Source organism: Dunckerocampus dactyliophorus, chromosome 10 (genome assembly GCF_027744805.1).
Source record: "Dunckerocampus dactyliophorus isolate RoL2022-P2 chromosome 10, RoL_Ddac_1.1, whole genome shotgun sequence".
Taxonomy (NCBI): Eukaryota; Metazoa; Chordata; class Actinopteri; order Syngnathiformes; family Syngnathidae; genus Dunckerocampus; species Dunckerocampus dactyliophorus.
The window spans coordinates 19,607,173-19,620,825 of record NC_072828.1 but is presented as its reverse complement, the minus strand read 5'-3'; the positions used below and the strand labels follow the sequence as shown (position 1 = coordinate 19,620,825).

At 39.0% G+C, this 13,653-nt stretch overlaps 1 protein-coding gene across 1 annotated transcript in view; it reads right to left on the bottom strand.

The window, feature by feature from the left end:
- Window positions 1–13,653, bottom strand: part of ttc14 (tetratricopeptide repeat domain 14) — a 37,575-nt gene that overhangs the window by 11,558 nt on the left and 12,364 nt on the right. The window lies entirely within an intron of this gene.

Genomic DNA, 13,653 nt, shown 5'->3' with positions numbered 1-13,653 from the left:
GTTAATTTGTTCCAGAATCGACCGTGAATTTCCGCAAAGTAGAATTAGAACTCGAAAACCTGAAATAACATTAAATAACACCCCACCGGCAGACTTCAGCAAATGTTGCTAGGTCCATCGCCTTTAACGTGAAAGCTGCATCGTATGCATTTCTTCATGTGTTTTCCGTGATGAGGGTGTGTGCTTGAAGCACTAAATGGCTGTTTTGAAGTATACGATATTTGGTGAGACTAGAACGTCACCATAAATTAGCCGCATCACTAAGCGTGAGAAAAACTAGCGGCTTATACACCGGAAATGATGGTAAATTGTTTGATGCTGTTGTATTTCTCATTTATTTTTTTTTATTTACTGACTGATTTACAGGAATTTATTTTGAGGTAAGGTTATTTATTTTGTATTTCCGATTTCTCGTAATTGATCTATAATTTTTACGCGTGTAAATTCAGTGACAATGTTAGGTTACAAATTAAAAGACGGTCAAAGCAATGCTATTCCATTTCTTTTGTAAGCGTATTACAGAGCGAGGTGCCATGTAAAATCTCGCCTAGGGTGCCATAACGGGTAGGGTCGGCTCTGGTCAGGGATTTAGGACTACATACAGCACATTTACAGGAACAGTAATACATTAAGTGTTAAGACCTCATTTGTATATAACTGTACATGAATAGGAACAGCACATATAGAGCCTGTATTTGAATTATGCAAAAATGACACAGAATGACTAAAAATGATTACCTTCATATTATGCGCTTAAAATTACACATTTTACATTCCAATATTTTGATATGATATAAATCAGGAAGTCAAATGTATTCCAGTTTTATTATTGGGCCAGTAATGAGTAGAGATTGTTTAATACCAGTTGAAAGAAGAAAAAGGCCGCTGTAAGAAGAGGGGGGAGGGGCGTTACTAATGATATAAGAGCAAATGTTGGAGCATCTCCTGGAAATCTGGCAGAAATCCCCACGTCGTTCCTGTGCCCGTTTAATGCAAACCAAATGAGGCTGAACTGTAATAAGAAGCTTCCTAAATTAGTTTTGCAGAAAATTGCAAAGCAAAAAAAAAAAATGTACTACTTTTATCTATGGATTTCACTCCTGCAGAAGCAAAAAAAAAAAAAAAAAAAAGAGGCAGACCCTCCGCCGACATTATTTGGATGACGTTCCATCAGTAGCAGCAGCAAGAAATAACATTGTGCAAATTCTATGCATGTTAATGATAAATAGAAATCCACCTGCTCACAGATAAAATGAGTTTAATTTCCCCCCCACCCGCGCCCGTGTGCCTGCTTGGCCTTTTAGAAATTACTTATGCACAGCTATTATTAAAATAGGGCCAGAGCAAATGAGAAAGAAGCGCTATCTCTGGAGAGTGGCTGGCTTTAGCCTGCTGCTGCAGCAAGGACTCTGTGCTTCACACAGTCAGCGTTTCTCTCTCTCACACACACACACACACACACACACACACACACACACACACACACACACACAGATGCTCATGCACACAAGCCTCGCTCCCTCTCAGCTTTGGTGGCAGCTATGACCCTGTGTTTACTAAATTAACCCAAATCCTTTTTGGAGAGTTTTATAGCGTAATGGAATTTGCAAGCTTTTTGAGAACATCCATATGAGTGTCTATTTACTTGCTAATACTAGTATACCAATGGGACAATGCATGTGTGTGCGCCAGACTATATTCTGTTCACTTGAGTGGTTGTGTGTGCGCGCGTGTGTGCTTGTTTTGTACATAATTTGGTTGATGGAAGGAAACATCTTTTGAGTATACTATGTTTATATCGCTGACTGGGAATGTAACAACTCAAGGCTGCGACATAAGCATAAGTGGGGACAAAAACATGTATCTATCCTTGGATAAGACGGGAGGAGATCTTACTGTACGTATATAAGCCAAAATGATTTAAGTATTCCATCTTACTTGCAAATTAACTCATTCAACACCAAAGACGTGGTTAAACGTTTTTAGAAACCCGTACGTCTTTTACGGGGGTTTTTTACGCGAGAGGCAATTTTAAGCCATAAAAACAACCACAAGGTGGCAGAAGTGCATCGAACGAGAGCTCGGCAGAGATCATGTGAAGGGAAACATCACACATGACAGGAAGAAGGAAGTGAGAGAGCGTGGAGGAGTGGAGCATACAGAAGGTTACCATCCATCCATCCATCCATCCATTTTCTATACCGCTTCTCCTCTTTAGGGTCGCGGGGGTATGCTGGAGCCTATCCCAGCTGACTTCGGGCAGGGAAATTTTAATGCATGCACATGCACACACATAGTTTAGTTCCAAATGTGAAAACTGCAAATAATTCATGGTGCTATATTAGTAAATAAATTGTAAAACAAGCCCTTTTTTGTGTTGTATATGTCGGTATAGTTGTTTAGATATTTGAGCTGTCACAAAAGCAAAAAATACTTGCGTCAAACTGAAGGTTACGCTTAAAATGTATCTTTTGTGAGAACATGCAAACGCCACACAGAGATGCCCAAGCAGAGATTCAAGCCCAGGTCTTCCCGTGGCCAACATGCCAACCACTCGGCCACCGTGCGGCTGTATACACAATATTCTGTGTGCCTTGAAAGATCAGTCAAAATTGTCTAAAATTGCTGGTACTGAAGGGGTTGTCTTTTGGAAAATGGCTGGGATTGAATGAGTTAACAAATTCTGTACATTTCTATCACTGGCCTTGAACACTTGCAGCACATTTCACATACAGTATTTATTTTAAACCCACACATGCTGATTGTTGTTCTGAGGTCTGGCCGTAATGTCGCTCCCAGTCATCCAATTAACAAATTCTCAATTAAATATGTATACAAAGTACACAAAAACAAGAAACATTACATTTCATATTAGCATGTCATTAAATAAATACAAAATTTTATATTTCATATTAAGCTAATGAAGCAAATATGCAGAACTCAGCATGTATTTGTTTCTAATGATTATTCACTGGAGAGGAGGGGGGAAAAAACAGCTCCCTGGTGTTGTCAGAACTCTAATAAATGCACTTCAGTATCCACCACTTGCACGATGCAGTCCTAAGACTACAATTATGTCAAAACAGTGTTAATAATAGTAACAGTAAAGTATATTTTTGTTCATGGGAATCGGGCCTTCCAGTGCTTGACAGGTTTTCTTTATGCCCGAGCACTGAAGTTGAAATTACTGTGGCATATTGTGATCATGTCACTACCTCGTGTTTCTAAATGATATGCTAGTCCACAAATACAACAGTTATCATTATTGCCGTTTGAAGACTGAACAAAACCTTTCGTGACATATTGTTGTGTTTACATGCTACGCCGTTTGACGCCTGCAGCCTATAGTTTAAGTGCGTCTATGCATAATATGGTATATTAGTATCAGAAGATAGCAGCCTGTCCTAGTGAGAGAAAGCATATGAGGTTAAGATAACATTGTGGGATAAAGATCGTTCAGGTGTAAACGAAGAGGGAATAAATGGAAGATTTAGAATTACAGTTTAGTGTGTGTGTTTCAATGTATGCACATACCATATTTAAATAAAATCTGCTCGTCTTGTGATTGAAGTGTGATTTTAGGATGTTTCCATCTCAACACACCACTCATTTTATTAGGTGTATCCAAAAACCAAATTAGACTGGGCTAGCCAGCACTACCAGTTTTAGACACTGAGCTTATGTGATTAATTCATAACAATATAGAAAGGCTGTGTAACTCTGTTACTAATGTTTGACCCAATTCATCAACATGAGAGGACAACTTTTAAAAACAACTCTCAATATACAGTATTGTGATCTTCTACAACACTGCAGCAATCAAAACTTCTGGGTTTGTCGATCTCTGCGAAAGCATCATTTCTGATCCCTTCTGAAAGATGCTGTTCCAGCTCTTGTATCGCTATTGTGTGCTATTGCTCGTCTTTTCATGGTCTTGCACCAAAGTGCATCTCTGACATGTTGAGTCACATGAACCATCTTGGGCTCTGAGAAGCTCAGGGAGTGGTCTCCTGCGGGTGCCCAGAGTCAGGACTAAACACAGTGAGGCTGCGTTTCAGTTTTATGCTGCAAAAATCTGTAACAGTCTTGCAGAAGATGTGCGACAATCCTCAATTTTGGCAATGTTCAAATCTACGCTGAAAACACTCCTCTTCAACTGTGCATATGACAAATGAAAGTATTTTACCTACGCTTTTCATTTACATTTGTTTTGTTTTATGGAATGATTTGTGGAATTTTATGTAATGATTTTAGAAAGATTTTGTGTTTTTATCGAATTATTTTATGAAGTCATTTTCTTCTTTTCTGTTACGCACTTTCAATTACCTTGTGTATGAATTGTTCTCTATAAATTAATTTGCCTTGCCTTGCCTATACATTAAGTTAAACTGATCTAAGTGCACGGGCTTTCCCAGGCTGAGGCCCAGGTCCTGTCAATACGTCAACAATCCATCCATCCATTTTCTATAGTTACTTCCTCCCAGGCTTGTAAGCGGCACCGTATTAACTACGTGATTGAATGTTGTTGATGTTGTAATTCTGCGACGTTGACGGTATAAACTCTATAGCGGCTTTCAATGTAGGGGAAAAAAACGATCCTGATGTTGGCCGATATCTATAATATATACATATATATAATTTATGTATACTGTATAATATGCAGTATTTTTATGTCAATATCGGGTTGATAATTATCGGTGGTCGATATTTTCGGACACACACATACACACACTGTATATACAGTATACTGTATGTATGTAGTATATATTAGGGATGCTCCGATCAGGGTTTTATGCTGCTGATTCCGATAACGATCATCCATTAGTGAAATCGTCCGATACCGACTGTAAATTTTTGTCATTTTTTGATGAGTACTTTTGGCCACGGGTGCTGTGTAAGGAGGGGGGCCGAGAATTGCTCGTTGCACCCCTGGTACAAGCTATATGATACGAAAACGGGAACCATAAGATCACCTTCATTTAGACAAAACCATATTTGACTTACTTTTTCAAGATAGCATACATCACTCATAAATAATAAATATTATATTATTCTCAACAGTATTTCAAATCGGGGGCGTGTGAAAGGCTTCTGTCTGCCAAGCAAATTACGAACAATTTCTGCAATTAATGGACATACCAGACTGTTTCGCACTATGTTGCTAACACTTGGTTTAGCAGGCAGTCAAAACATCTTTTGGATGACTGCTGAAGCAGTGCGAGGCTCTTCAGTCTTGTGGCTGCTGTCGAGCTGGTGACAGCGACAGGGTGCGAGTGATTGAATGGCAGAGCACCGTACACCTTTAAATTCCTCATTACAGACAACGCATAGGCACCACGTCTGATCCTGTTCCATTAGTTACTTCTCTGTCTTGTCATGCTCAAAGAATTCAATGTACTGCATTTCATTGTGGAAAATGAAAAATGTCATTTCCCCCTTCATTCACTATCCCAGTGCTAACACTAATTTAAAATGTCTCATCTTCCTCTGCATGTTCAACAGTCTGATTGCCTCGTCTCTGAAGAAAGAAACCTACAAGGAGGAATCCCTTCTCTTTATGAAAAGGAGTCCAGGTGGGAGCTGAGGAGGAGGAGGAGGAGGAGGACGGCGCGGTATGATTCATGAAGGCGAGAATCTGCTGCTTCATCAGAGTCGGTCAAGCAGGACAGCTGCTACTGCTGCCTTTCCTAAACTGGTAGAGAGACCCTCACGTTCAAGGACAAAAGGCCCTCTTATTCCTTAGGCTCCATCCTCCAGCAGTCACAATGGCCAGCCTGTCCTTCCCTCTTTTCTTTCTCAACCACTTTTTCACCCTCGGCTTCTTGCTACATTGCAGGGTCAGGACTTTAACCTGCCTGGGGAATAAAGTATTTGAGGTCTGAATTAATTAATAGCAATGTAGTTGGACCACAGGATGCGCAACACCCGAAATAGTCTATTTGAATGAAGTTGGAACACCGCTGTCCTCCTTTGTTATCATGCATATTTGTTCAAAAATGAGTCTGGCCAATAAAGAAGGCAACTTGGACTATTTTTCCTGTCTGTGCCTTGACTGAGAAATACAGTGGCCTTGAAGGGTCAAAAAGTGAACTCTAGCATACAACTGATGCAGTGACATGCGGTCATGGGAGAACGCACAGCCTCACCTGTCAGATTATTTCTACTCCTTTTAGGATATGTGGAACTGCAAATTGTACTAAGTGATGTACTCCGGTGTAAATGTATGCATGTTCAAATGAATTAAACCATAAACCGGAATGAAAAAATTATATTACGTAAATAAATAATAGGCATTTATTCTACACCATGACTTTCTATGGCCCGTGTGATGTCATTAATGTAAGTGTGACATCATTATTCTTGCTAATCAGAGAGGAATGTCACACGCTGAGGTGCTGCAGTACTCAACCTCACCTTGAAGGGGAGGCGAGTATGTGAGCTGGAAGGTGCTTGTCGCTGCCATGCTTCTGCAGAGAGGACAAGCCACTGTTTTTTTTGTTTGTTGTTTTTATTGAACTACATGAATAGCGGTGCTAGCTAAAGCTAGATATAGCAACAACTCAGATGCAATAAAGATGTTTTTATGCTCTGCTGAATGAATGAATGAATTTGACTGCCAAGATGAAGGATTAGACTGTATATGCAAGCTCAACAGAAAGTCAGACTTTTACATCAAAATATCAAAGGATATGACGCATGTACCTCATATAGGCTACAATACAAATAAAACGGTAAGACCTCAAATGATTTCCAGTTCATAAAACAATTAATAAATGGGACTAAGAAGTATATAAAATAAAAATATTAACAAACGTGAATTATGGTAATCCCTCGTTTATTGCAGTTAATTGTGAATTTCCACAAAGTAAGATTCTTTCTTTATAAATATAATATTTTGAGCATCGAAAACCTGTTGACAACCTTTTAAATATGTTTTTAAAACATTATTAGAACCCTCTAGACATGAAATAACACCCCTATAGTCACCTTTACACTGGTATTACCCAATACAGTAGACATAAGAGTAAATAAGCCATTTCAGACATAAGACTTGTGTGTGTTACTGTAAATGTGTTCCCTAGGGGAACTAGGTGATGGGCGGACAGGAAGTTTGGGGGTTCAGAGTTGAGTTTCAGCTTTGCATGGGTAATGGCCGCAACAGTAGTCCACGTTTTTATTAGGGATTATTGTGCCTGTGGTGAGATCATTCAAACCTGCAATAAAAGCTTGTTCCAGTGATGAAGTCTGGTCATTGTGTGTCTCACCAAACATTACAGGAACAGTAATGTTACTCATAACGCTCACTTGCAGCAGTCTGTGTTTTATAAAGCTTTTCTAGGTACCCAAATTGCTTCACAGTGAAGTGAACCTATTATTCATTCACTCCTCAGTCACGCTCTGGTGGTGGTAATCTACATCTGTATCCACAGCTACCCTAGGGTGGACTGAATGAAACGTGGCTGCCAATTCGCACCTACGGTCTCTCTGACCACCACCAGACATGAATTCACTTCATTGTGGCTAGCACTGGAGATAAGGTGGGTGAAGTGTCTCATCACAGAGAGTGAGGATCAAACCGCCAATCTTCCGGTTTCTGGGCGACCTGCTCTACCTCCTAAGCTACTGTCGCCCAATATGTGTGCCCCGAGATTGAGTGGCGACCCGTCCAGGGTGTACCCTGCCACGCACCCACAGTCTTTAAAGGTTTTAATCGCAAGTCTCGAGTCAAGCCTCAAGCCTCAAATAAAGACGTACAAGTCCAAGTCAGGTGTCAGATCAAGACAAGACCGGTCGAGTCATGTTCCAAGTCAAAGGCTTCAAATGTTCGAGTCTTTACAAGTTATAAGCACTGTCTAGTGTCTCCTAAATAAAATGTAATTTGAACACTGTAAAAATCTATTCAATTTGACAAACCCGTATTTTGAATTGATTTATTTTTTAAATAAAATAGGACCAGTGTGACAAAACTTAGTCAAAAAATGCTGGCATAGCATTCAGGATTTATGTAATGCGCGCCTTCCTTGTTTGTTCTTAAACCTGACTGGAGCTTAATAGATGCATTCAATGAGGCACATTCAAAGGGAAAATATGTTGTCTTGCTGGAAATGACATAACTATCACGTTATTCGAATATTTCGAATGGGGACACATTTTACTCAACACAATGACTGGAAATCTCAAGTATTTTCAAGTCTTCGACTAAAGTCCGATTTAAGTCCTGAGTCACTGATGTCAAAGTCCAAGTCGAGTTGCAAGTCTTTGGTGATCTATAGTCATCAAAAGTGTGACTTGACTCTGACTCGAGTCCAAGTCGCGTGACTCGAGTCCACACCTCTGACAGGCAGTATAGAAAATGGATGGACGGATGGTTTAGAACACCAGTATTGTGTTTGTGTATCTTCCCTACAATGACAGAAAATTCCTATTGTTGAAATGATCTTACCAAAGGTAATTATTAATATTAGGGATGTAAGAGGTGTACCTCACCTCTTGATTGATGTCAGCATCAGAACAAGCGGTCCAGAAAATGAATTAATTTTTATATGTTTTTATCATAATAAAATAATAATAATGTTAAAATACTTATAAAATAGTTTTTCCAATGATAAAATATTAAAAGGCTTTTTGTTTGTTGGTACTCTTATGACAGTAATAATAATAATCAAAGTACCTCAATCAGAACTAGATTGCATGTGTGAAAGGCTCTTGTGGTGTCATGCCTGCACTAAGAAACATGTACTATATAAAATTAAGTACAAAACAAGTCATGTAAAACAAAAATATTTCAATTTTAAAAAATTAAGGACAGCATGTTTAAATATCCACGAGATGTTCCACTGTGCATATAGTACATTTTTCTGCACAGAAACAACAGTATCAAGTCCAATGCTGACGTTTTATAAATCCCGTACTGGTGTTCTCAGATAGTGCTGCACTGTCCTCCAGTGGACAACTGTGGAAATACATACCGGTGTCTACTCTGCTTCAGCAAGCTGATGCTCTTTTTTTTGTTACATTAATTTTCAATGACTTATCCTGTGCATGGTCACGGGTGAACTGGAGCCTATCCAAACTGACTTTGGAAATGGGCGGAGTGCATCCTGGACTAAATGAAAGCCTCTGGATAAACAATGAATTCAAGATTTATATATATTTTTTTGTTTCTGCAGAATAATAAATAGGGTCAACAAAGACGTAGGATCTATGTATGCAGAAAGATTAAAAATGATGTGCATGTGAGACAGAAGTGTATCACGAAACTGGATGTTAGTATTAGATTTAGTGGTTAATCTGCTCTAACAAAATAGATGAGGACGGACACGTTAACCCCTGTGCTGCATTAGTGATGGTGGAACCAGTAATGATGGAGAAGGAAGCCAAGAGTTGGACAACTAAGCCAGAAGTAAGCTACTTTAGAAAATGTCGATAAACTTGCCATATACACAAGCTGGTGTGTCCGATTATTGAATCAAACATGTGACACAAAGTGGCTTACAGCACTACTAAGCCAATAAGGCCTATTTACTTAAATATGAGATACCAATGCAAAAATGTTGGAGCAATCACATAAATATGCTGTTACACACACACACACACACACACACAATATGCCAGGGGTGTCCAAGCGAGGGCCACATACTGAAAAATGAAAGAATGCAAGGGCCACTTTGATATTTTGTGAACTAACAAATGTACATGAGCTAAGCAGTTAGATACTGTATATTTCAAGAAAAAAACTGCATCTCTGCTGAGATTATTAATGTTAATATTCAGTCTTTGCTCTTTCTTTTACATTTTTGTAAATCCACTTCTACCATACACCATGACAACATGAAAAAAAGGGGTATTAATTAAGAATAATTGAGCTAACTTTTTTGCAACAGGCCCAACTGGCATGTCTCCACTCATGTCTGCTCGACTACAGTCAAAAATATAAGTAATAAAAATGAAACTTTCTACATTTTTTGTTCTTGTTATGTAATGTTGTTTGTCAACTTTTGTAATTTGTTTGTTAATAAGTTTTTAACGCTTTAGAACATCAAAATACAGTGGTGTGAAAAAGAGTTTGCCCATTTTCTGATTTCTTTTTTTTGCAGGTTTGTCACACTTAAATGTTTCAGGTCATCAAATAAATTGTCAGTGACAACACAACTGAACACAAACTGCAGTTTTTAAATGAACCTTTTTATTATGAAGGGAGAAAAAAAATCCAAACCTACATGGCCCTGTTTGAAAAAGTGATTGCCCGGCCCCCCTGTTAAAACATAACTAAACTGAGATTAATTGAGATCTATCAGTCTGGAAAAGGTTATAAAGCCATTTCGAAAGCTTTGGGACTACAGCAAACCACAGAGAGAGCTATTATCCACAAACAGCAAAAACACGGAATAGTGGTGAACCTGCCCAGGAGTGGCCAGCCAACCAAAATTACCCCAAGAGCGCAGCGACAACTCATCCAAAACATCAGAAAAGACCCCACTACAACACCCAAAGAACTGCAGGCCTCACTTACCTCAGTTAAGGTCAGTGTTCATGACTCCACCGTAAGACACTGGGCAAAAAGGGCCTGCATGGCAGAGTTCCAAGACAAAAATCACTGCTGAACAAAAAAATATTAAGGCTCATCTCAATTTGCCATGATCCCAGGACCTTTGGGAAAATACTCTGTGGTCTGACTAGACAAAAGTTGAACTTTTTGGAAGGTGTGTGTCCCATTACGTCTGGCATAAAAGTAATGCCGCATTTCAGGAAATACCAACAGTAAAATACAGTGGTGGTCATTTGATGATCTGGGGCTGTGGAAACACACCAGCAAGTCCACCTCTGAATGGCTAAAGAAAAACAAAATGAAGACTTTGGAGTGGCCTAGTCAAAGTCCTGACTGAATCCTATTGAGATGCTGTGGCGTGTCCTTAAAAAGACGGTTCCTCTGGAAACCCCTCCAGTGTGGCTGAATTACAACAATTCTGCAAAGATGAGTGGGCCAAAATTCCTCCACAGCGCTCTGAGAGATTCATTGCAAGTCAACGCTTGATTGCATTTGTTGCTGCTAAGGGTGGCCCAACCAGTTATTAGGTTTAGGGAGCAATCACTTTTTCACACAGGACCATGTAGGTTTGGATTTGTTTTCTCCCTTAATAAAAAGTTTCATTTAAAACCTGCATTTTGTGTTCAGTTGTGGTCATTGACTAATATTTAAATTGGTTTGATGATCTCAAACATTTAAGTGTGACAAACATGTAAAAAAAAAAAAAAATCAGGAAGGGGCCTGTTCGATGATCTCAACGGGTTTTTATCTGGTTAAATAAAGGTTAATAATATTTACGTACATCTCTTAACCAGCAGTTACCTACCGTGGTGCATCCAGCCATTTTTACACACATGACTAATTCACACAAATGTGTGCATCGCTTGCAAAACAACCACCACCAAAGGGTCCCTTATTGTCCGCTGTCTGCTCTGTCATCCACAACTTGCATTCTCTGGGTATGTTTTGCGGTTGGAAAGTGCTTGTCAATCAGAAACTTTCATTTATGTTCCAACTAGATTACCTCCGTTTTTGTTGAGAACATTGTGGAACTGTTGCGTGTTTTCTATAGCAGAGACTTTTGTTGGTAAATGAGACGATGAGATTATCACACATCCACACGTGTCAATGTAAACAAGGAGGTGAGGATGCGGGTTGCAGGGACACATTTGATTACCGGTTACAGTTTTGCACGTTTGACCGCTGGATAAATTCTACTGGCACAAATAAACAGTGAATTTTGACCAAAGTGATCTGGGAAGAAAGTGTAAAGTACTCATGAGCCCCGCCCTACCCAAGCTATTGAAAATCGGCCATGGTTTCTGAGAATACACCTCCCCTCACATCTACCGGTAATAGCTGAAACTCTGTCCACTGAGGATAGTAGAGAAAGATGAGAAACCAGTTCTCCTGCATTTTACCTGAACTGAGTGAATACACAAATATAAAACAGTTAATAACAATCTTATATGCGTGGCCAGATAAAGTGCTGATGTCATATACCTAAACCAGCCCTAACAACAGAACAATGAAGTGTGATGTTTCCTTTGCTGCTCTCAACTCTGACCACTGATGCTTAGGTCTGATGGCATTGAGAGGTAGGCCACACTTCCAGTGTGTGTTCCCCTTGACTTCAAACAGTCTGACTCTCAGTAGCTTCCATGCTCGCTCAGAACCAATGTACTGCTTGAAAAGCAATCTTCCACACATGCAGGGCAGCAAGGGAGAACGCATCTTCAAAATTCAAGTGAAATTTTGAAACTCTTGCAAGTGAACCAGAAACATCCTCATCACCTTTGACTTAGGGGTTTCAGCACTGTTGCACCTTGATGGGGGAAGTGGCTGCAAGTTGTATTGTACCTTCTGTAATAAGATGACATCCTGCCATGAAAATATGCAACATTTTTCACACAAAAAAACCTCTCACCTGGGAATGTTAGTCAAGGCCAAACAATCTTAAACGTGTCTGACATGTTTGAAAAATGAAAATTCTCAACATCCCGTTTCTCTCAAACCCATTGGTCTAGCCCCACGTAAAATGGAAAAATAAGCAGTAATTTTACAAGAATAACGTGAAAGTACTGTGAAAAAAAGTTGTAACTTAACAAGTCAAAATTTTATGACAATAATCATAAGAAAAAAAATCATAAGAAAAAATCAAGTTGAAATATTAAAGACAAAAGATTATTCAAAAGTTGTATATGAAAAAAACAAAGCAACAAATAAAGTTGTCAATCCATTTTCTATGCCACTTTTCCCCATTAGGGTCACAGCGGTATGCTGGAGTCTATCCCAGCTGACTTCGGGCGAGAGGTGGGGTACACCCTGGACCGGTCGCCAGCCAATCGCCGGGCACATATATATTCACGCTCACATTCATACCTATGGACAATTTAAGAGTCGCGGATTTACCTAACATGCATGTTTTTGGATGTGGGAGGAAACCGGAATACCCGGAGAAACCCCACGCACGCACGGCGAGAACATGCAAACTCCACAACGGAGATTCGAACCATGGTCTTCTCGATCTCCTGACTGTGTGGCCAACATGCTAACCACTAGGCCACCCAAATAGAAGAAGTTGTCATTCTTGGAGAAAAAGTAACAATGTACAACAAAGTCAAAATATTATGTGAATAAAGTTAGAATTACAAGAAAATTTACAAGAAAGCCGACATAGTTGAAATAAAAAAAAATAATAAAAATGGTAAAAAAAAAACAGCGACGGAGAAAATGTTCATATTCCATTGTGAAAAAGTCCCAATTTTACAAGGATAAACTCGTACTATGAGGACAAATACTGTCATTTAAGTAATAGAGTTGAAATATTAAAGAAAATTGTAAAATTGTAAAGTCATGAGAAACAAAGCAAAGTTGTATTTTCTGGAAAATTAGGTTGGGAAAGTTATATTTTGGGAATAAAGTCATATTATTTCAAGAAAATTTGAGAAGATTTAAGGGCATTGAAATATTTGGAAAATTAAAAAAATATATATAACAAAAATGGGGGGAAAAAAAGAGCAAAGACCAGTGCATATTAACAATACGCTTTTTCATCTATATCACAAGGGTGAGTTCAAGTTTTTTCATTAAATATATATATATATAAAACTTCTTAACATTTC